The following is a 23079-nucleotide window of genomic DNA, read 5'->3' as shown; positions in this document are numbered from 1 at the left end:
TAGGTGGAATGTGGAGGGGGCACATATTTTTGTCCATATAGTGTATCTATAATATACATTTTTGGGGTTTATTGTGTCAGCAGAGCCTTTTTCCTGGTCGTTTTGCAGCAGATTCCGTGCTGACAATGTCATGATGAATGCCGGCTCCTTGCCCGCTCACATTAGCGTTATCATCCACCATCAGCCACTTGTCTTATCTCTGACGTGTCTCTCTGATGGATGGGGCGAGTGCAACTTCATTTCCCTTTTTACAGCTTTGCATGAAACTGGTAAGACATCACAATATTTTCCTACTGCCGTATTTCCTGATGGCGCAGATCTCCAGCCTCAAACTATCAACTTCTTTCCCGTAAGTGGCAGCTTTGGATATGGCGTATAGTCGCCTCCTAGCAGATGCCTTTGGGCCCCGTAGCTTTGTATAGGACTTTGTGCCGCGAGGCTGGATACGGTATAAGTCTGCAAGCTAGGCCTCACGTCATTGCTTTGCTTACAGCCCGGCTCTGGTTACCTCTCATCCAGGTCTCCGGTTTCCTGCACAATGTTTTATCTATGTGACTCGTCCACGGCTCCTGAGACTGAAACACTTTATATGTTATGGGAAAGTCAGGTGAGATAGTTAAAGGGATTACCCAGATTTAATATATTTTGTATCTGTACATTTAAGTGAAAAATGCTGTGTCTTTTCCAGGCCAACATTCCGTTCTGATTCATTTAAAAAAAAAAAAACCTTAAGGTAAGTGTTCCATTCATTTCCCTGATATAGAGCTCCAAATCTATTTTGCCACATAGATAAATATTATATAATTCTGGCTGCCTGTAGTCACCACTAGAGGGAGCTTACTGCGTACTATTTATCTTTGAGTTCCATATACATTCAATATGCGGAGAGCTCCCTCTAGTGGAGGCTGTGTATTGAAAAAAAAGCTATAGCAGATGTAAAACGTACCTTTTTTTTCACACATTTTTATGGTCCTTCCTGGTGTAGGACATGTAAATCGTTTAAACAGTTTTATGCAAACTCTGTAATATTAGTAACTAGCAAGTGATTGATGACATGTATTGCATGTATTGGAGTGTTACGTTGCAGGGAGAGCGGGTGTATGTGGCATATGTTTTCGTATTTGGTATATGTTTTCATATACTAAAATGAAGGTTTCTCATACTTCACAGTGAAAAGTGGACAATACATGGATGGTATTTAAGTGCAGCATTTTTTTTTTTTTCATGGACCCATAAACTTTCTTTGGCGAGTTTGAACTGTGACTCAGATCTCTGTTTTTGCGTTGGCAACTTGATCTGCAAAAATACACGGACATTTGAACAGCTCCATAGAATATAAAGGGTATTCAGGAAAATCACGGATAGAACTCGAGAAAACATTAAAGTGCATTTAAAAGCTGTCATTATTGCTGCGCTGAATGATGAAGAAAGATCAATAAACCCATTTATTTGTCTATTTTCTGCCATAACAACCTGCCACATTACAGTATACATAGTATTTTATTTCCACTCTCCTACACAACAATCGTAAGGGAAGGTTCACATGAGCGTATAAAAAATAATTTCATCCAGAAAAGTGGGATGATTTTCTTTCCTCACTTGTCCTCCATTGTACAATCCATTTTTTTTTTCAGTAGCCGCTATTAATCATTTACAGTTTCCTATGTTACACAATTGCAATGTATCAATAAAAATCGGAAGTAGTAATGTGGTTCTGATCGGCATCACATTTTTTTTTATTTTTTTTTTACACACCCATAGACTCATCCAATTTATGGAAAAACTAGTGCATTCTGGCATTTTTTTTTCACATGTCCGTGAAAAAATGTTGCTCATCTGCACTGCCCCATTGAATAACATTGGTTCTAGTGCGGTTTGTTTTTTTTGTTTTTTTTGCAGGCAGCACTCGGACTGAAAATATGGTTGTATGAATGAGCCCGAACAAAAGATTTCTGCAATTAATATGCCAAATATAAATTCACCCATGAGTCTTGTACAGACTAGCGTATAATTGCTCTGTATGCCGTCCCTGGGCGCGGAGGACCCATTATAGTCAGTGCACACGGCCAATTTGACCATCTGGAAAAACAAAAATCACAGCACGCGCTACTTTTGTCCGCTTTATAGACCAGCATGATGCAGGCAATGTAAAGGCAGTTCCTGCATCCATCTGCAATGTGGACGAGCGCACAGAGTTGCACACATCCGCAATTTGCAGTTGCGACTGTCCTGATTTTGCAATACGGTTGCCTGAGCCCGGCCTTACACCGGTCCCAGTTGTGTGGACTCCCCGTGGGTATCCTGACCCAAACTCATCAGCCTCATTGGAATATATGCGGCTCTTGAGATCAGGTCAAGAAACCCGCAATCGGTCGACATATAATGGTCCATACTCAGAACATGAAACAAGACGATGCTGAAGGTGGTTTCTTATTTGTCCAGTACCAAGGATGTGAGAAACCGGCATTAGGTTCCTGCAGTCTTTGCAGTACTGGAATAGTCTATGGCCTCTAGCATTTCTAGCAGTCTAATGTCAAAAGTCAGATATCGCATAATTCTCACGTATGTTGGCAATCCTTGGTGAACGTGGTGGCTGTCTCCAGGTTTTGAACAGTGTGACAGTCACACACTACACCCCTGGGCTTAGCCAAAAACTCTGGTAGGTAAGGGGTAAAAGAAGTTCAGTTGCTGAGCTATGACCAGCGCATACATGTGCCGCAGATATATTATGTATATGGCGGGTCACGTCCAAACAAACCAGTAAAATTGGTCTTAAACTACTTGTGCCCTAGGGGGAAACTGCTGAAACAATGGAGGTAGTTTATCCTAATGAATGGAGAGGTAATTGTCTGTATCTCTTGAACTACTCCCATCATCCTGCTGCTGCTTCATGTTGATGTAGGGCAGGTGGATATGGCACCATAACAATCTTTGTATTTATATGATGCCAATGTATTCCACAGCGCTTTACAATTCAGACAATCTACAGACATTATCATCACTGTCCCCATTGGGACTCATTATCTACATTCCCTATCAGTATGTTTTTGGAGTGTGGGAGGAAACCATGCAAACATGGAGAGAACATACAAACTGCTTGCAGATGTTGTCCTTGGTGGGATTTGAACCCAGGACCGCGGTGCTGCAAGGCTGCAGTGCTAACCACTGAGCCACCATATAGTGCTAAGCACTGAGCCACCGTGCCACCATAAATACATAAGCTCTAATCTATAGGACATCTCCTTCTCAATGGTGATATCAGGTCAAGGTAAGGTGCATTTAAGTGATCCGACCATAATGAATGAACGTTCCTATAAACACTCATAGTGTAAACAGGCTTGTTGAGGTGAAATAATTTTTGAGCAAGCTTAAAAATTATCATTCTTGGCAGCACATCATCTAGTGCAAATAGGATATGTGCTGCCGAGAACAATGACCGCCTATGGGCACTGAGCCATCTATTAGTGATATACTAGACCACTGATCGGCAAACATGTAGCAGTTTAATGCCACATGTCACACCAGCGTAAACGCACCCCAATACCGCAGTCACGTTTGATGCTTTTCCCAATACGGTTATATTAGGATGTGGAAAACTGCTACACTGTAACGAGCTCTGCACCTGTGTCAGCTGGACAGTACCATGCACACAATTGTATTATTATTTGTGTCTGGGTCCACACTGCCCTTATGTACCGGGACATCGTCCTGCGGCTCCCAGTAGCTATAGCTCCATCATATAGGTGTAGTTCCATTCTAGGTAATATTTCAGTTGCCTCTGTGGATATGTTGAGGGTTGTAGTCCTACATTTGGACTATTAATTTTGAAAGTCTAATATGAAATTCAGAATAAAGAAGAAATACCCACAGATCACGGGACAGCAGGCTGGGAGCTGAAGCCACTGCTGTGTCGCTGTGTGCCTGCTGGGATTTCTGGTTCCTCCTCATTTCTATGATGAGCAGTGTAGTACTTTTTGTTATACCTTGCTTCTTTTTCTAGATCACTAAATCTACGCCAATAGCTGTCCTCTATGCCGTGCATCTTGAGGAACTACAACACCCAGCATATCAAAGCTAACACAGCTGTTCTTTGCATCAGATTGAATCTAACTGTATCTAAGCGTACAAAACTTTTTTTTTTTCTACATGGCAATGTATCTAATATCCCAAAGCTGTTCCCACATAGTGATACATATAGGCCTATCCGTCTGTTCCCTCCATCACAGGCTAACAGGTGAAGAACTACAACAACCATCATATCTACATTGCAGGGTACTTAGCTCTGTGCTTCTGCCTCACAATATACAGTATCTAAGCTTACAAACTTGTTCTCTACATTACTAATGTATCTAAGCTTTCCAGTCTTGTGTGGCAGTGTATCCAATGTATCTGAGCCTTGTAGTCCTGTGTGACAGTGTATCTCAGCTCTGTAGTCTTGTGTATCTCAGCTCTGTGGTCCTGTGTATCTCAGCTCTGTGGTCCTGTGTATCTCCTGTATCTCAGCTCTGTGTATCTCAGCTCTGTGGCCCTGTGTATCTCAGCTCTGTGGCCCTGTGTATCTCAGCTTTGTAGTGCTGTGTATCTCAGCTTTGTAGTGTTGTGTATCTCCTGTATCTCAGCTCTGTGGTCCTGTGTATCTCAGCTCTGTGGTCGTGTATCTCAGCTCTGTGGTCCTGTGTATCTCCTGTATCTCAGCTCTGTGGTCCTTTGTATCTCAGTTCTGTAGTCTCGTGTATCTCCTGTATCTCAGCTTTGTGGTCCTGTGTATCTCAGCTCTGTAGTCTTGTGTATCTCAGCTCTGTGGTCTTGTGTATCTCCGCTATCTCAGCTCTGTGGCCCTGTGTATCTCAGCTCTGTAGTCCTGTGTATCTCATCCTGTATCTCATCTCTGTAGTCCTGTGTATCTCAGCTCTGTGGTCCTATGTATCTCAGCTCTGTGGTCCTGTGTATCTCCTGTATCTCAGCTCTGTGGTCCTGTGTATCTCAGTTCTGTAGTCTTGTGTATCTCCTGTATCTCAGCTTTGTGGTCCTGTGTATCTCAGCTCTGTAGTCTTGTGTATCTCCTGTATCTCAGCTCTGTGGTCCTGTGTATCTCAGCTCTGTGGTCCTGTGTATCTCAGCTCTGTGGTCCTGAGTATCTCAGCTCTGTGGCCCTGTGTATCTCAGCTCTGTGTATCTCAGCTCTGTGGCCATGTGTATCTCAGCTCTGTGGCCATGTGTATCTCAGCTCTGTGGCCCTGTGTATCTTAGCTCTGTGGCCCTGTATATCTCAGCTCTGTGTATCTCCTGTATCTCAGCTCTGTGGTCCTGTGTATCTCAGTTCTGTAGTCTCGTGTATCTCCTGTATCTCAGCTTTGTGGTCCTGTGTATCTCAGCTTTGTAGTCTTGTGTATCTCCTGTATCTCAGCTCTGTGGCCCTGTGTATCTCAGCTCTGTGGCCCTGTGTATCTCAGCTCTGTGTATCTCCTGTATCTCAGCTCTGTGGTCCTGTGTATCTCAGTTCTGTAGTCTCGTGTATCTCCTGTATCTCAGCTTTGTGGTCTTGTGTATCTCCTGTATCTCAGCTCTGTAGCCCTGTGTATCTCAGCTCTGTGGCCCTGTGTATCTCAGCTCTGTGGTCCTGAGTATCTCAGCTCTGTGGCCATGTGTATCTCAGCTCTGTGGCCCTGTGTATCTCAGCTCTGTGGCCCTGTATATCTCAGCTCTGTGTATCTCCTGTATCTCAGCTCTGTGGTCCTGTGTATCTCAGTTCTGTAGTCTCGTGTATCTCCTGTATCTCAGCTTTGTGGTCTTGTGTATCTCAGCTCTGTGGCCCTGTGTATCTCAGCTCTGTGGCCCTGTGTATCTCAGCTCTGTGGCCCTGTGTATCTCAGCTCTGTGGCCCTGTATATCTCAGCTCTGTGTATCTCCTGTATCTCAGCTCTGTGGTCCTGTGTATCTCAGTTCTGTAGTCTCGTGTATCTCCTGTATCTCAGCTTTGTGGTCTTGTGTATCTCAGCTCTGTGGCCCTGTGTATCTCAGCTCTGTGGCCCTGTGTATCTCAGCTCTGTGGCCCTGTGTATCTCAGCTCTGTGGCCCTGTATATCTCAGCTCTGTGTATCTCCTGTATCTCAGCTCTGTGGTCCTGTGTATCTCAGTTCTGTGGCCCTGTGTATCTCAGCTCTGTGGCCCTGTGTATCTCAGCTCTGTGGCCCTGTATATCTCAGCTCTGTGTATCTCCTGTATCTCAGCTCTGTGGTCCTGTGTATCTCAGTTCTGTAGTCTCGTGTATCTCCTGTATCTCAGCTTTGTGGTCCTGTGTATCTCAGCTCTGTGGCCCTGTGTATCTCAGCTCTGACCTCTAGAACTGGCTGTGACTCTTCTGTGTGGCCACGCCCATGTGTGGGTGTGTCCCGCCGGACTCCTCCCCCTGCTGGCAGAGGCGATGCTCCCGGGGATCGCTGATTACTCGGAGCCGGAGCAGGAGGTGGTCGGTGCCAGAGCGGAGCTTTATTACCAGGGTGAGTGCTCCCCTCCTCTGGGGTCTGCAGCCCCCCGTCCTGGTGCAGGCAGCAGCGCGTCTCTCTGTGCGGTCATTGCTTTGCACTGAGATCGGGGCTATTTTGGTCACTTGTGGATGTCAGGTGCATTATACTGTACTACAGGCCAGAGAGCTGGGACCCCGCGCCCAGCAGCTGCATCACCAGCACATGCTACCAGGAGCTTCTGTGTCATACTGTCCTGCAGCAGTGGGGGCCCCTTCCATCCATATCCAGGGGCCACGCTTTATGAAGCTGTGGCCTCATTAATGGGTCAGTATGAGGCTGGAGACTGCCTGGCTGTAGAGTAGTGCTGATCACCTAATGTAAGGTGGGACCCCAAAATACAATATTCATTTTACGGAGGAGGGTACTAGATTTTCTCTCTTTTCCTCTTTTGATTTATGTTGTCAGCCTGGGGAAGACTTTTTTTGTTTGTTTAGAGATGAGTCACTCATAAGTGAGAATTTAAAGGGAGCGTGACAGTATTTAGATATAATGTAATTTATTTATGTTTATTAAGTAATACTACTTCTGCTTAGTTCCCTCAGTGCATATTAGGAATAAATGAGCTGTGCAGGTTTTAAATCTGCAAAACTACAACTCCCATCATGCCCGGACAGTGAGCTGCTGAGAGTTCTAGTTTTGCTAGTTGGAGATTGTTGAATCAATATGGAATAAAAACAAAAGATAATGGTCAAGAAACTAGTCCTAGTAGAACTGTATGGGCAGCTGTCAGATGGTGTAAGATATGGGTACTCCTCCCACTTAGAGGAGTAGCAGCAAATCTTTTTTTTTGCTTAGCTCCTAGCAATATCTGATCATATCCTTTTAGCTTTTGAATCACTGACGCAATTTTTTTTGTGCCGAAGTCAGAGGTTGATCCATTGGTTTTGTTTGAACCCACTGAATTGACTAAAAGAAAAAGCTGTGAAAAAATTGCTGAATTTAAAGCAAAAAAGACTGAAATTACAACTAGGTTTAATTTTTTTTTTGCTGGTCTTTTTTCACCATACAGAAGCCTATAAGAAAAAAAAAAAAAAATAGCTTATTAAAAAAAAAAAAAAGAAAAAAAAAGAGAATGCATATAAAAGTTGTCAAGTAGCCCAAAATTTCCACAAATCGATGCTGATTTTAAAATACACACGTTTTTGTGCTGCTTTCTTTTGTTTATTTTTTTAAAGATATTTGGGAAGGAAACATGTTGATGTTTTCTATCTAAAGCCTCCTAAACACCTACATAAAAAACCTGCATCAGTGTGTTGTGCATCAGTGTTTTTCCGGTATAGATAAATTATAAAGCTTCTTCTATACTTTGCAATGTTAAACAACGTACAGCACACAGTCTGTTCACGGATGCCATCTGTGTGCTGTGCTTTTCACTGACCCATAGACTTGTATTGGCCCTTGTCATCAGTGCTGCTGGGAAAAAAAAAAATGGACATGTGCACAGCACCATAGGTTATAATGGGTACTGGAAACACGGACGTGTGGAGGAGGCCTTAGAGAGGATGCTTTTAGGCTACGGTCCCACGATGAGCATTTGGTAAGTTTTTGGTGTTGCAGATTTTCTGCATCTATTAAGTAAGTTACTTGCATTTTTTCAAAAATACGCAACGTAAAAAAAACTCATCGTGGGAACTTAGCCTTAGGCTTGCGCTTCACATGCCGCTGCAAAATTATGTGCTATATCGGTCCTTGTCTGTGGATTGCTTTAAGTGCAGATGAAGCATATGATTTTTATGTTGAACTTTTGCAAAATTTTTGCAAATTACATGTGAGAACCATGCAACACACAAAGGCCACACAAAAGCAAAAGGGTCCGTATTAATGCAGTTTTTTTTTTAAATATGAGACTAGGAGTGAAGACAAAAAATAGAAACTTTCCTATATACACGCTTTTCACTGTTTTCAAACTAATGAGTAGACTGGGAATAGAGATGCACTTGTTTCCATGTCTTCTATTTTCTTAGGGATTGTGTTGTTACATTTTTCACCTCTAGGTGGCAGCGATATGTTTCCTAGCAGTCTTTACCGCATGGGATAAATGTGGCTTTCCTGGGAATCCTACAGTAGGATCTCCTTGAGCAAGTGACATAAACTACTGTGAACAGTGTTTTGGTTTTATGGGATTTATTGCCTGCATCTGGCAGATGTGGTTGCAAAGGGGGATGGGGTGGATTTACTGTAAATTGCCACTTTCTAAGACTAAGAGAAAAAAAAAATCCTCTTTCCTGCTTCATCATTTTAGGATCGACGCTAATTCACTCACGTGTTGGGAAATTTGGTATATAATTTGCACAGGCAGTCAAGAATTTTGAAACCTTTTAATGTTTGTGTCCAAGTTTTATCAGAAATGTGCAGAAATGGCTTTAATATACACTGCATTCCTGTATCCCTCATGTACAGTAGATAGACTGCAGTTCTGTAATAATCGTGGTCAAAATGCCAATATTTTGCAGCATTAATTGGAAAATGAAAACTCTGATCTGATTGGTTATTATGAACAAACTTTTCCTGTGCACCAGTCGTGATACTTATGATGGGGTGTGAAGATCAAACCTACTCTTATCCTTTAAATAGTAAAAATAAACCGGCAGTACAAAAATGGGACATGGATGACATCCGTTTGATATGCATTTTTTTCACACTCCCATTCACTTCAAGAGGGCGATTTTTGATCTGTGAATCACATAAAAAACATGCGTTTCCTTTAAACTTCTAAGGTTAAGTTGACATCTTGTTTTATCCGCTCATTGGTGGACAAAGACAGAAAAGGGCCCCTGTGCAAGAACAATATATGGGCCCTTTTCAGCCCAAGAGCTCCTAAAAATGCAAAATTGCACATGCTTAGGAGGTAGAAATGTGCGCTCTTGCCTCTCGGGCCCCTGTGCACCAATGATATGTCCGCCCCTGTATCCACTTGTCAGCGGCTCCATCGGGGCTCATGTCTGAAGCCCTAAAAAATGCAATTCAGACATTTGTGCTGATGGGGGCATTGCCTTTAATAATTCAAGCGGAGTCGCTGTGTGCTCTGTCGCACATCATTTTTGGCAGTAAACGCCTACTTGAAAGGGGCACCAAAAAAGATGGTTAATTGCATTTTGGTGCCTGCCTCAAATAGGCCAATACTGCTGAAAATGATGTGCGACAGAGCACACAGCGACTCCGTCTGCATCGTTAAAGTTAATGATCCTCTCAGTGCAAATGTCTGAATCCCTTTTTTCAGGGCTTCAGACCTAAACCTTGATGGAGCCTCTGACAAGTGGATAAAACGTGATGTGAACATAACCCTAGGGCGCATTTAAACAGGATGGGTGCTGCCAAAAACAACTATATTTTATGTGCACAGAACGATCACATTAACAATCGTTCTGTGCACATGAAAATGCGGTTAACCTGTGCAAACAGGATATTAAAAGGTCCCCTTTCGGCTCACATGTAGGTGATCGGCAGTTGTGGTTGGCCATAGTAAATGCACCCTAAGGGCTTGTGCATACAGGTGGATTCTGCTCCAATAGCGCCTAAAAAAGTGCTAACAAAATGCTAAAAAGAATGAGCACATGAATTTGTATGTAAAAACAACTTGCTGTGCATATGTTCAGGCTTTCGAGTGCCAAGCAGTAACATTCAGGCATTTTCAGCTTGAAAGACACTCTCTACTGTACAATAAATATCAATGGGAAGGAGCAAAAGACACCCTTGTGAGTTTTTTGGGCATTTTCTCTGTGTTTTTATTTAAATTTTTATATGTATAGATAGTTAGATATCTGTTTCTTCATTGTGGAGTGGAGTTAAAGAAAAAGTCAGGAAAGCCCCAGTACATATGATGCTCCAAAAAAACTTGAAAAAGTGTCCAGGAAACGACTAAGGAAAAAAAAGGACTTGCGTTTGAAAAATGGACATTTTTGGCCACTTGAAAAAGACATTGTGTGCACATATCCTTGAGTTGCATCTACACACAAGCTTTTTTTGTTGTTGATTAGCTCCAAAAACTTTTTCCCCAAAAAATAACATTTGCAGCAAAGTTACTGCAAAAAACGTCAGAAGACACTAACAAAAATATACGTCAGGAAAAACGCTGCCACTGTTTTCTTCAAGTGTCTTTTGCAGGACAAACTCCGTGTCTAAAAGACGGTGTGTGCACACGCCCTAAAGTCAATAGGAGGGTTATTCAGAGTATTTTGGAATCAAGATTGATGTAACCCTAAAAAAAAAAAAAAACTTGTGTGAAATAACCTTTTAGCTAGAAATTTACCAAGACCGCACGAGGGTTAATTGTCAATTTTACGAGTACGCACAACTTTCTAGTATGATGAAACCTCTTTGTGCCTGACGCTCCCTATTTCTAAACAGTCTCGGGCGGCTCTGTGACCTTACATTGTGCTGCTGGGAGGATCGTGTTTGTTTTTTCTCTATTTATTACTGTGTTTTTTTTTAATGCTGTTTAGTACATATTTAACTTCTCTTTTCACACTGGTGCCACAGACTTGTACAAGAACTGTTCTCACATTCGTCATGTGTTAAGACCAAACTCAATAAAAATGACCATGTCTGGCCATCCGACTAGGCCTCGTGTGTGAAAAGTCATGGTTTTCATAGCAACCAATCAGATCGCTTCTTTCATCTCATAACCTACCTCACAAAAATAAAAGCTGATGTACGATTGGTTGCCATGGGCAACACCTCGACTTTATATGGCTGCTCTTGTTTTGTTTTTTTATTTATATATATATCACATCACATCACATCACATCACATCACATCACATCACATCACATCACATCACATCACATCACATCACATCACATCACATCACATCACATCACATCACATCACATCACATCACATCACACAGACACACACAAAGGCTTTTGGGGCAAATTTTTATGATGACGGGAAGTTTTCAGAAAGAGTTTAAATGAGGGTAACATAGTAAGGGGCGCCATAAAGGAGAATGAACCGTTTACTGTATGTCATTTTCTGCTCTGATTTTCACCCAGAGGAGAGAAAAAAATAATTAAAAAATCGAACAGTGTGTACAGAGATATAAAGAAATGTTGCTTCCTTGGAGAATTTCTTAGTCATGTAGTTATAAACAGGGGAACAACTCCAGGTTGGGTGAAATAGTGGGGAAAAAAAGGAAGTTTGGTGTTGTATTTTGTTTTTTAGTTGTTTCTATTTTATGTTTTTTAGCATTATATTCTGCTTTGAAAATGACTTGGTTATTTTCCAGGTCAGTACAACTATGGCGATACCTATGCTATAAGGGTTTTTTTTTGTGTTTTTAAAATATCTATATCTCATTGGTTAAAAAGTCAGAACTTTTATTCTTTTTTTCATTTTGATATGTATTATCTCTATTTTTTTTTTTTCATTGATCGAGCTATGTCGGTGCTTGTTTTTTTTTTTGAATAGGAGCCGTCAGTTAATAATAATAATAATAATAATAATCATCTTTATTTTTATATAGTGCCAACATATTCCGCAGCGCTTTACATACGTTATGCGCACTGTCCCCATTGGGGCTCACAATCTAAATCCCCTATCAGTATGTCTTTGGAGTGTGGGAGGAAACCGGAGTACCCTGGAGAAAACCCATGCAAACACAGGGAGAACATGCAAACTCCTTGGAGGGATTTGAACCCAGGACCCCAGCGCTGCAATGCTAACCACTGAGCCACCGTGCTGCCCGTCAGTTTTTAAATATAAGGGATCGCTCTCACTTGCGATGTAATCAGACGAGTGTAATCCGCTAAAAAATCGGATTGCACTCCGCTGAATGTTAACCTTTGGGGCAGCGCACATCTGCAATTATTTTCTCATGCCGATTCGCCATGCGAAAACAATTGCAGCATGCTGCAATTGCATCCGTGAATCGGATCGAACGCACCCATACAAGCCTATGGGGGCGTGTGAAACATTGCACTGCACTCGGATATCACCCGAGTGCAGCCCAATTTTCGCAGACGCCGGCAACAGAGAAGATGGAGAAATTAATTCCTCAGTCTCCTCCACGGCTGTGCTGCGATCCTCTCATGTGAGAAGAGATGATCAGAGCACTGCCACTCGCAGATGTCATACGCTAATGTGGCTCCTGGCTAAGTTTGACATGCGTATGATATTTTTTTGGGGGGGTGGAAGTACAGATACTGAAAAACTGCAATTTTGGCATTTTTAATTTTATTTTTAGCGCTTAACATACGATTGAAATAATTTTATATTTTGATCAGACTTTTATGGACACGACGATGCCAAATGTATTTTTTCTTTATTTTAACTAGGGAAAGAAGGATAATTTAAACTATTATAATTTTTTACTTTATTTTTTAGACTTTCCCCTTCCTCAGAGACTCGAATCTGCAATCATTTGATTGCTTGTACCGTATACTATCTGCATCATTACAGGATTGCTGAATATATCAAAATTAAGATTCTCCTATGAATTTTGTAGGAAAACCAACATTAAAGTGACCTTCAGATGGCCACTCTCCTCCTTCCATGGCAACCCAATGGCATTCTGCAATTGCCGATGTGCTTTGGTATCCAGTCCTTTTAAATGCCCGTCAGTGATTGAGCTCATTTAAATGGTTAACTAACAGTGATTGGTGCTTGCTCCGGTTGCTGCTGGTAGTAGCAGGTGCCACCTGTATAACACAGCTTGCACCTGATCTTAAGCCCCCTCCTTGCACCCACAGCTGTCAAAAGGCTTCTTTACGTCCTACCTAGGGAACGGGGTCAAGTGAATAATTGGATTACCCATGATATAACAATGCTGGAGCATTTTTTATTTTTATTTTTTTATTTTATTTTTTTATATAGAACTCTTCATTGTGCTGTTCCTCTGTTACTCCTCTTGGAAATAAATGAAAAAAAAATGACAACTTGGCGTGTCCTACTTTTCTGTAAGCCATTTTAAATACCCAGCACCTTATGGTCGTCTTACATGTATGCATCAACCACCAGCACTCGACTAAAATGATTGTGTTGGTTGTAACCTCTGCCATGATAACGATGACAGACAAACTTTTGTGCTCCTTGGTGACCATCGCTGACCCACACCGACCTTCCTGTTACTGCGGTCTCGGTCAACAAACTTGTAATGACAAGTGACTAATAAATAACATGTTTTATAAATATTCCGACAAGCCTCGCACATATCACGGGTTAATATGTCGATACACACCGCACGATTATCGTACACAAAAAAGTGATACAATTCTGTTGGAAATTTTACAAAAATAATGCCTTGGTTGTGCCAAATTTATCAAGCTTCAGACACATTTTAATCCAGATTTAAAGAAAAAAAAAAAAGTTGTGTCTGTCATTATAGGTGCAGCAACTAGACATAGGTTGTCCCTAATGACTGGACTTCCAGGAACAATATGAATTTACCATTGGCCTCTTCTCTAGGCCACCAGGGAGTTTCACTGTAGGTTTTACCGCACAGGAAAAAAAAGTGGCATCTCTTCCTTGAGGCGTATTTCTCCTGGAATTTGCTCCAAATTTGACAGTCAAGTCAAAAGACTGCAAACACCATATGGGAAAAAATCTTTCAAAAGCCAACAAACTCCATCTGAACATACAGTGCCTACAAGTAGTATTCAACCCCCTGCAGATTTAGCTGGTTTGATAAGATGCAAATAAGTTAGAGCCTTCAAACTGCAAACGAGAGTAGGTTTTATGAACAGAAGCATAAATCTTACAAACCAAAAAGTTATGTTGCTCTGTTGAATTTTATTAAATTTTAAACATAAAAGTGTGGGTCAATTATTATACAACCCCTATGTTTAATATTTTGTGGAATAACCCTTGTTTGCAATTGCAGCTAATAATCGTCTTTTATAAGACCTGATCAGGCCGGCACAGGTCTGTGGAGTTATCTTGGCCCACTCCTCCATGCAGATCTTCTCCAAGTTATCTAGGTTCTTTGGGTGTCTCATGTGGACTTTATTCTTGAGCTCCTTCCACAAGTTTTCAATTGGGTTAAGGTCAGGAGACTGACTAGGCCACTCCAACACCTTGACTTTTTCCCTATTGAACCAGGCCTTGGTTTTCTTGGCTGTGTGCTTTGGGTCGTTGTCTTGTTGGAAGATGAAATTACGACCTATCTTAAGATCCTTGATGGAGGAGCGGAGGTTCTTGGCCAAAATCTCCAGGTAGGCCGTGCTATCCATCTTCCCATGGATGCGGACCAGATGGCCAGGCCCCTTGGCTGAGAAACAGCCCCACAGCATGATGCTGCCACCACCATGCTTGACTGTAGGGATGGTATTCTTGGGGTCGTATGCAGTGCCATCCAGTCTCCAAACGTCACGTGTGTGGTTGGCACCAAAGATCTCGATCTTGGTCTCATCAGACCATAGAACCTTGAACCAGTCTGTCTCCGAGTCCTCCAAGTGATCATGAGCAAACTGTAGACTAGCCTTGACATGACGCTTTGAAAGTAAAGGTACCTTACGGGCTCGTCTGGAACGGAGACCATTGCGGTGGAGTACGTTACTTATGGTATTGACTGAAACCAATGTCCCCACTGCCATGAGATCTTCCCGGAGCTCCTTCCTTGTTGTCCTTGGGTTAGCCTTGACTCTTCGGACAAGCCTGGCCTCGGCACGGGAGGACACTTTCAAAGGCTGTGCAGGCCGTGGAAGGCTAACAGTAGTTCCATAAGCCTTCCACTTACGGATGATGCTCCCAACAGTGGAGACAGGTAGGCCCAACTCCTTGGAAAGGGTTTTGTACCCCTTGCCAGCCTTATGACCCTCCACGATCTTGTCTCTGATGGCCTTGGAATGCTCCTTTGTCTTTCCCATGTTGACCATGTCTGAGTGCTGTTCACAAGTTTGGGGAGGGTCTTAAATAGTCAGAAAAGGCTGGCAAAAGAGATCTTTAATCCACACATGTGAAGCTCATTATTCTTGGTGCCTGAACTACTTCTTAATACTTTAGGGGGACCAAACAGAATTCTTGTGGTTTGAGGGGTTGAATAATAAATGACACTCTGAATTAACTTTTTACGTTTTTTAAAAAAAAATAAAAAAAAAAAAATTTGCTGCAGTGCATTTCCCACTTCCAGGCTGATCTACAGTACAAATGTCACAATGCCAAGTTAATTCCGCATGTGTCAACCAGCTAAATCTGCAGAGGGTTGAATACTACTTGTAGGCACTGTACCTTTTTGAAGTGGATGCATTTAAAAATCAGCATCAAAGAGTATTCAAAAAGAAAAAAATACCGCAAATTCCCTTTCAAAACTGCTTTAGAGCCTGTGCACACGTTTCAGATTTGTCAAGTTTTTTTTCTACGCATATTTGTCACAACCTGAAGGGGTTTTTTTATGTCAGCAAAGTGAATGGGAATCCTGAAGTCTCATTCACACGTTGCTTATTTTTGACTTGCAGATTTAAATCTGCAAAATGTAAATTTTTTTAACGTTTTTGCTGTAGATTTAACGCATATTAAACAGGGGAAAAATCTGCATACAAAATATAGCAAAAGCGCACCTATTTTACTCTGCGTTTTTCCTGCCAAGAGATGCAGAAGTGATGCCGACATTTTGGAACTAAATACATAATTTGCGAAATTCTGAAATTTTTCTGTGTAAATGTGCGCTAATCCCCCTCTCTCTCTTGTTCTCTAGAATTTTTTTGCGCAATTTTACAAAGTGCAACTTTTGCACTAAAAAGTCGGCAAAAAGTTTAAAGACAAAAATAAAGATTATTTTTGGTTTTCGGCAAAATTCATAAACCAAATGCGCCATTTTGAAGAAGTAGGCGCAAAAAAAAACTGCAACGAATGCTCAAGATGACAAAGAAGACTGGTGACTTTAAAAATACGTAAACGATGAGTTGAGTCTTTTTGGAGTAGAAGCGTGGAGTTTTTGAGGAAGATTTTGCAGAGTATTGGTGAGTTTTTTACATCAGTATTTCTAAGCCAAAACCGGGATTGGGTGAAAAATGCAGAAGTGGTGACTGGTGACGTGTTTCTATTATACTTTCCCTCTGATTGTTCCTCTCCAGGTTTTGGCTTACAAATACTGATGGAAAATACTGACCATATACTGAACGTGTGCACGTGGCCTAAGACGGTGTTCATGTTCATACTGTGCATTGTGGTGACTTCATCAGGTGCTTTTATTCCAAGTGGAATCTGCCAGAAAAATGTCATGTGCACATAGCCCAAGAAGAAGGGAAAAAAACTCGATCAAAAAGGAGAATCATCTTGAAAACCTCATTGGTTTTTACTGCCTTAATAAATACTTTGTGGGAACCTAGTGTTATATTATGAGAAAAATTGAAGAGGCCAAATTTTATATTTCTTTCTATAATACCTTAGATAACCCCATACTAGTTGACCTTGACAGGTTTACTTACTCCACTCTGCCATGTTAGACGTTCGGATAATGCTCTAATTGGTTGCTTGTGTCAGACTTTAATTATCGCATTTACAGCGGAGCATTTTCCCTCTTACTGTACTCATGAAGGCCACTTAGTGACGGGAGGATTTACCATTGCAGACACGAACAATCTAGATACGCCTGATGTCAAAAGCTAGTGTGAGATTAGGCAGCCATTACAATCAGCGCACATTCACTGTCACACTTGTGATTACGTTCATTGTGGGCGCATTATGTCTGCTCATTTCTGCCCTGATGCCGGGAGTGACTGGAATAAGAAGAAGCTGCTTTTTGTACATTTTTCTATGCTCTTTGCGGGGCCTGTAATTAGCCTTTCTGTAGAAAAAACAAACAAACTGTAACTGTTAAACCGAGCCTCCTATATCCAGTTTACCCATGCGTTTATTGAGGTCTCTGAGATTCATAGGGATAACATTGACATTATCGTAGCTGAGACATGAGGTCGGCGGCGCTACGTGATATAACTTAATGCATGTGCACGATAGTTTAGGTTGCTTTTTTTTATTTGGTCAGGGCTGGCATTCGTGTGCTGGGGTTTATGCATAATTTAATCTGGTGTAGCAAAAAATGTAAAATTCTGATATAGGTACAACCTTTCCCTCTGACAAATGTTCGGCATGGAGAGCCGCCACCTGAAAGTCTTATTATTCAAAAGATTTTGCAACTAATCCGTAGATGGTGTACGCCTGCCACTGCTGCTCCCATGATTGTGCCTCTACCTAGGATGATGTGCGCCTGCTGTGCCTGCCCCTTGGATGATGCGCGCCTGCTGTGCCTGCCCCTTGGATGATGCGCGCCTGCTGTGCCTGCCCCTTGGATGATGCGCGCCTGCTGTGCCTGCCCCTTGGATGATGCGCGCCTGCTGTGCCTGCCCCTTGGATGATGCGCGCCTGCTGTGCCTGCCCCTTGGATGAGGCGCGCCTGCTGTGCCTGCCCCTTGGATGAGGCGCGCCTGCTGTGCCTGCCCCTTGGATGATGCGCGCCTGCTGTGCCTGCCCCTTGGATGAGGCGCGCCTGCTGTGCCTGCCCCTTGGATGATGCGCGCCTGCTGTGCCTGCCCCTTGGATGAGACGCGCCTGCTGTGCCTGCCCCTTGGATGAGGCGCGCCTGCTGTGCCTGCCCCTTGGATGAGGCGCGCCTGCTGTGCCTGCCCCTTGGATGAGGCGCGCCTGCTGTGCCTGCCCCTTGGATGAGGCGCGCCTGCTGTGCCTGCCCCTTGGATGAGGCGCGCCTGCTGTGCCTGCCCCTTGGATGAGGCGCGCCTGCTGTGCCTGCCCCTTGGATGAGGCGCGCCTGCTGTGCCTGCCCCTTGGATGAGGCGCGCCTGCTGTGCCTGCCCCTTGGATGAGGCGCGCCTGCTGTGCCTGCCCCTTGGATGAGGCGCGCCTGCTGTGCCTGCCCCTTGGATGAGGCGCGCCTGCTGTGCCTGCCCCCAGGATGAGGCGCGCCTGCTGTGCCTGCCCCCAGGATGAGGCGCGCCTGCTGTGCCTGCCCCCAGGATGAGGCGCGCCTGCTGTGCCTGCCCCCAGGATGAGGCGCGCCTGCTGTGCCTGCCCCCAGGATGAGGCGCGCCTGCTGTGCCTGCCCCCAGGATGAGGCGCGCCTGCTGTGCCTGCCCCCAGGATGAGGCGCGCCTGCTGTGCCTGCCCCCAGGATGAGGCGCGCCTGCTGTGCCTGCCCCCAGGATGAGGCGCGCCTGCTGTGCCTGCCCCCAGGATGAGGCGCGCCTGCTGTGCCTGCCCCCAGGATGAGGCGCGCCTGCTGTGCCTGCCCCCAGGATGAGGCGCGCCTGCTGTGCCTGCCCCCAGGATGAGGCGCGCCTGCTATGCTATTCTGATCCGAGTTTCTTGGATGTGGGGAGAGGGAAAAAAATATATTTTTCTCTATTTTCTCCATTATGTTAGTCCCTGGAAATCGGCCCGCACTTGGATGTCATCTGAATGCAGTCCGATTTTTTTCCACGGACCCATAGACTTGAATGTGCAAGTGCCATCCGAATCTCGGAGGAAAATTGGACATGTGCACAGACCCATAGAATAACATGGGTACAAGGGCTATCTGTGAAAATCATGGTTTACACTCATTTGATTTAAAGGGCTCTTGTGCATTTCACCCCGTGACGTTGTGGCGCTGGCTGTTAAACATTTGTTTTTTTTTTCTTTCTGGAATTAAAGGGCTTGTCAGACAAAGGTGCCTTAATCCGAATAAATCCATTTTGGACCTGCATTCAGCAGCTTCACTTCCGGTTTGTGTTTGACAAAGGAGAGTCTTTCCCGTGTCGGCTCATAATCAATGCAGTGTTGTGAAGGAGGCTGGCTGACTGTTCATTTTAATAGCTAAGCCAGACCCCTTCTCTGTATCTCCTATAAGGAGATGGCTGGCTTATCTATTGATACGACCAGTCAGCCAGCCCCCTTAACACACAGCACTGGTCACTTGTTGATACAGGAAGCATTCTCCAGAAATGGAGCTACCAGGACTGGCACGGATATCTTCAGATTGGGCCTTTTTTCTGGAAGTATGACGGTAGGGTCCCATGATGCAACCTCCAAGTGCAGGCAAAGATCTCGTCCACAGGCAGGAGTGAGTAATGGCATGACGTTGCTGATAACAACCTACTAATTCCTAATTTCAAGCTAGACAATCCCTTTAAGGAATTTTCAAAAATAAAAATCAATCATTTTGTAACAAATGTCAGAATGCAAAAAAAGAGTAGCAGAAAGTAAGCTATACTCAGGTGGGAAGCAGCGACCTGCACAGTGAATGGTTCTTAAATCTCCCTCTTAGATGGGCTTGCAGTCTCAGGTGCTCTGGCTCTCTGCCTTGAAGATGTTTGTTTTTCTTCTCCTTCTTAAGGGCAATCAGAAAGTCACCCATAGGAAAGCTGCTACCTGTGTCATCCAGTTCTATCCATACAAGTGCAGGATTATCAGACTTTCTGATTTCCCACATTTCTTACTCCTTCTCTGAATATTAGTTTATGAACTCGGGTTCCTGAGCGGACATATCATTGGTGCAACCTGTGCGGCCGCATAGGAGCCCATAGGGGGCCCATTTATACCTCCAAAGCAAGTTATCCCTATCGCAGGTGCGTGCTCTTTGATCACATTTGATGGAAGCTATTTTGCAGGTATAATAAAGAAAGTCATGTTCTTAGCGCTGACGCAGGTCTGTGACCATTGTTATGCAGTAGATAGATATTCGGTGCTGGTCCTCATTTCTTCCTTTTTATTTTTGCTGCTCGTCCTCTGTTAAATTTTGATTTCGGTAAATAAGTTTTATGGAATTTGTTGAAATACAGACAAATAGTTACTGACTGATACATTCCTCCAAGATGTCACCGGTCCACTCTGCAAATACAGAGGCTAAACGTTCCCAGGATCCCCTGATGTGACACACCTTCATGTCATTTCCCTTTTCCTTCTATATCCGTGGCCCCCTAAAGTACAAACTGACTTGACCTGAATTAGCAAATATCTGTGTATTTGGAATAAAATTGCAATTCTGGATTATTTTTTCTTTTTACTTCTTTCCTTTTGAATTTTCCATTGTGTTGTTAATCTGTAACACCTCCTGCAAATGTCTGAATAATTTAACAATTTGGCGTCATCATTCCCTTTATCCAAGGGACATGTCCCGTCACTCCGGCAGCATCAGAGTATATGATGATACCCCCCCCTGTGACAAGTAGAATGGACCAAGCAATGGCATAAGACAGAATATAAAGGGAACTGGACTGTCATGAATGACACCAGGGGGAATCACACACATACCACTACTGCCACCAGTTGTCCAGGAATACCAGCCACGGGGATCACGCAGATCCCACCGCTGCCACAGTTTGTCAAGGGATACAACTCTTCTGCCTCCAGTGGTCTGGCCAATTATGCAATTGACTGACGAGTGATGGACGAGGCCTTGGCTGCTTCCACTACTAGGTCTGTTATTGGGGAACTCACAGTGAGCGTATGGTATATACTGCCAACTCCACAATAACAAAAGGAGCTGCAAGCTGACACCACCAATCTCTTATGGCCGATTGGACACCTGCTACAGACAGCGTATGGCTTTGGGGTGCGGTTTACAGAGCAAGAGAAACAGCTATTAAATTATATATATTTAATGTGGAAAGATAGGCAGTGTTTATAAGAAATATACAAAGATGTTAAAAAAATGGGAGCAAAACAATACGGTATATAAAATCACATGAGATAAAAAGGAATAACGAAAGAAAACTAAACTTGATGTTGCAGGAATGGCTCTTATCTTTATGGAGGGAAGTGTTCTGATTTGGGAAAATGGAACACTCTCACAGCGAGCTGTCTCTTCTAGAATGACAAAATACACAAACCCAAATTCTGCTTTTTATTAGATCAAAGTTATGCCCACATACCTCCCCTTGGTGAGTTCATGTGGGGGCTGGTTGTGGGATCTGCTAGGTCTTTCAGAATTTTATGAGATCCACAATTTACAGAATATCTTTTCCCCTGGAGGTCCCAGGCGGTAGATATTGTCATGTTTCTTATTGGGATTTTACTTGTCTATAGAGATGAAACATGGCCTAGATAGCATCATCCATCTGACCAATATTAAGTTGAAGGAGTTCTGCTGGCCTTATGGTGATGTGAGTGAATGCGTTATGCTTGTCCCATCGCTACGACGCCGAAAATATTTCTCCCATAAATATCGGATTGATGCAGACCCCAATATTCATCACTGACCACTGGCTCCAAAAGGTCTAAGAATAAAATTCTTTGAATAGAGGAAGCCCCTGTACTTCTCCATGTGCATAAACAAATCTCAGTCTTGGTGTCTTTTTCCCAGAGCAAATCTCCTGTGGTAATTACCTGGTCACTGCAGGAGGCCCCTTCTTCAATGGAGATGTAAGTGTCTGCACCCTCTCACTTCCCCAATTATAATTAGTTTCACTTCCCCAGCCACAATTAATTCCATATGTTCAATGTGAGGGTGATATGTCCCCTCTCTGGAGATGCCTTTATGAATTTTAATTTTTCTCTATGACACGGACATTATATTTATGCTGCCTGAACCACGGACAGCACGAATCAGGCACTTGCTGCACAATTGCAGCCAGGTATGTTTTATATGAAAATGTTGCGTCGTATCAGAAACAAACGTTCACAAAGTATTTTAGAGTAAAATCTTCCTGGCTGCAATCATGTGGCAAATGCCTGATTGGTGCTGCTCGTGGTTCGGCCAGGATTAATCTGACGACTAGTTTCCTTTAAAGACCAGGTTGTTTCACAATTGCAGTTTCATGGACAAATGCAAGTATGCAATGAACAGAAGTTGGGGGGGGGGTGTCTTTTTAAGTTTGTCTTTTTCTCTGATAAGCAAACAAACATGCCTTTAATATGTTGGAGTTTTCTCCTTTCAAGGCCTACTGCAATGTGAGACATTCATAGGCTGGGCTTTTTCACAGAGCTGATTTTAAGTACATATTTTCCGCACGTAAAATCCATGACATTTTACAGAACCGGGCAAAATGGATTCGCTTTAATGCAGTCTCACCCACATACTTCATTTTATATGGTGTGGAATCCGTGTGGGAATTTGCTTTCATTGCATTTTTTTTTTTTTTAACCACATCATGCCTTTTTCTGTTGCGAAAAGGCGCTATTTTGGTGCAGATTTTACCCGGTTATTTCAGTGGGGTCCCTTAATTTGCAAGTTAAACCGCTGGCCTGGCATTTTTTTGTTACCTTTCATTTTTGTGCAGCTGAATAAGTGCAGAAGATATGTGCAGATTTTGCAAACAGAAATGCTGCAGATTTCAGCACCAAATATTCAACCTAGCCAAAGGGCATTTATTTTTATTTATTTTTTTCTTCAAAAGTTTATACTTTTGTAATGCAAAACCAGTATGCTCTAAACAGGTCATACAATTTCTGATTGCTTTCTTTTTTTGCTTTTTTTAAAATTAATATAATTAACCAAAAAAAATGTTTCAGTCCCTCTAGATCTTTTGCCCTCCTGTCCATAACACTACCAAATATATGTAGGGCGCCCAACATGCAACCGATGCTGTAACACTAAGGGGTCCTTGGAGTGGAAAAAAAAAGTAAAATGGTTTTAAAAAAATTATTTTTTTTAGCATATTTATATGAGCAGAAATTTTTGGTT

General features: G+C 43.0%; 1 protein-coding gene across 1 annotated transcript in view; it reads left to right on the top strand.

Annotated features, from left to right (window-relative positions):
* Nucleotides 1–6387: 6387 nt before the first annotated feature.
* LYPD6B (LY6/PLAUR domain containing 6B) overlaps nucleotides 6388–23079 on the top strand; it is a 56445-nt gene continuing 39753 nt past the window's right edge. Inside the window, exon 1 of the mRNA XM_073647217.1 lies at nucleotides 6388–6500. The gene's annotated coding sequence lies outside the window, so the exon portion shown is untranslated. The remainder of the gene's footprint in view (nucleotides 6501–23079) is intronic.

Source organism: Phyllobates terribilis, unplaced genomic scaffold (genome assembly GCF_046119375.1).
Source record: "Phyllobates terribilis strain yellow unplaced genomic scaffold, ASM4611937v1 Scaffold_9__5_contigs__length_417890890, whole genome shotgun sequence".
Taxonomy (NCBI): Eukaryota; Metazoa; Chordata; class Amphibia; order Anura; family Dendrobatidae; genus Phyllobates; species Phyllobates terribilis.
Note: the sequence above shows the minus strand (reverse complement) of the source record. Positions and strands in the feature narration are given on the sequence as shown.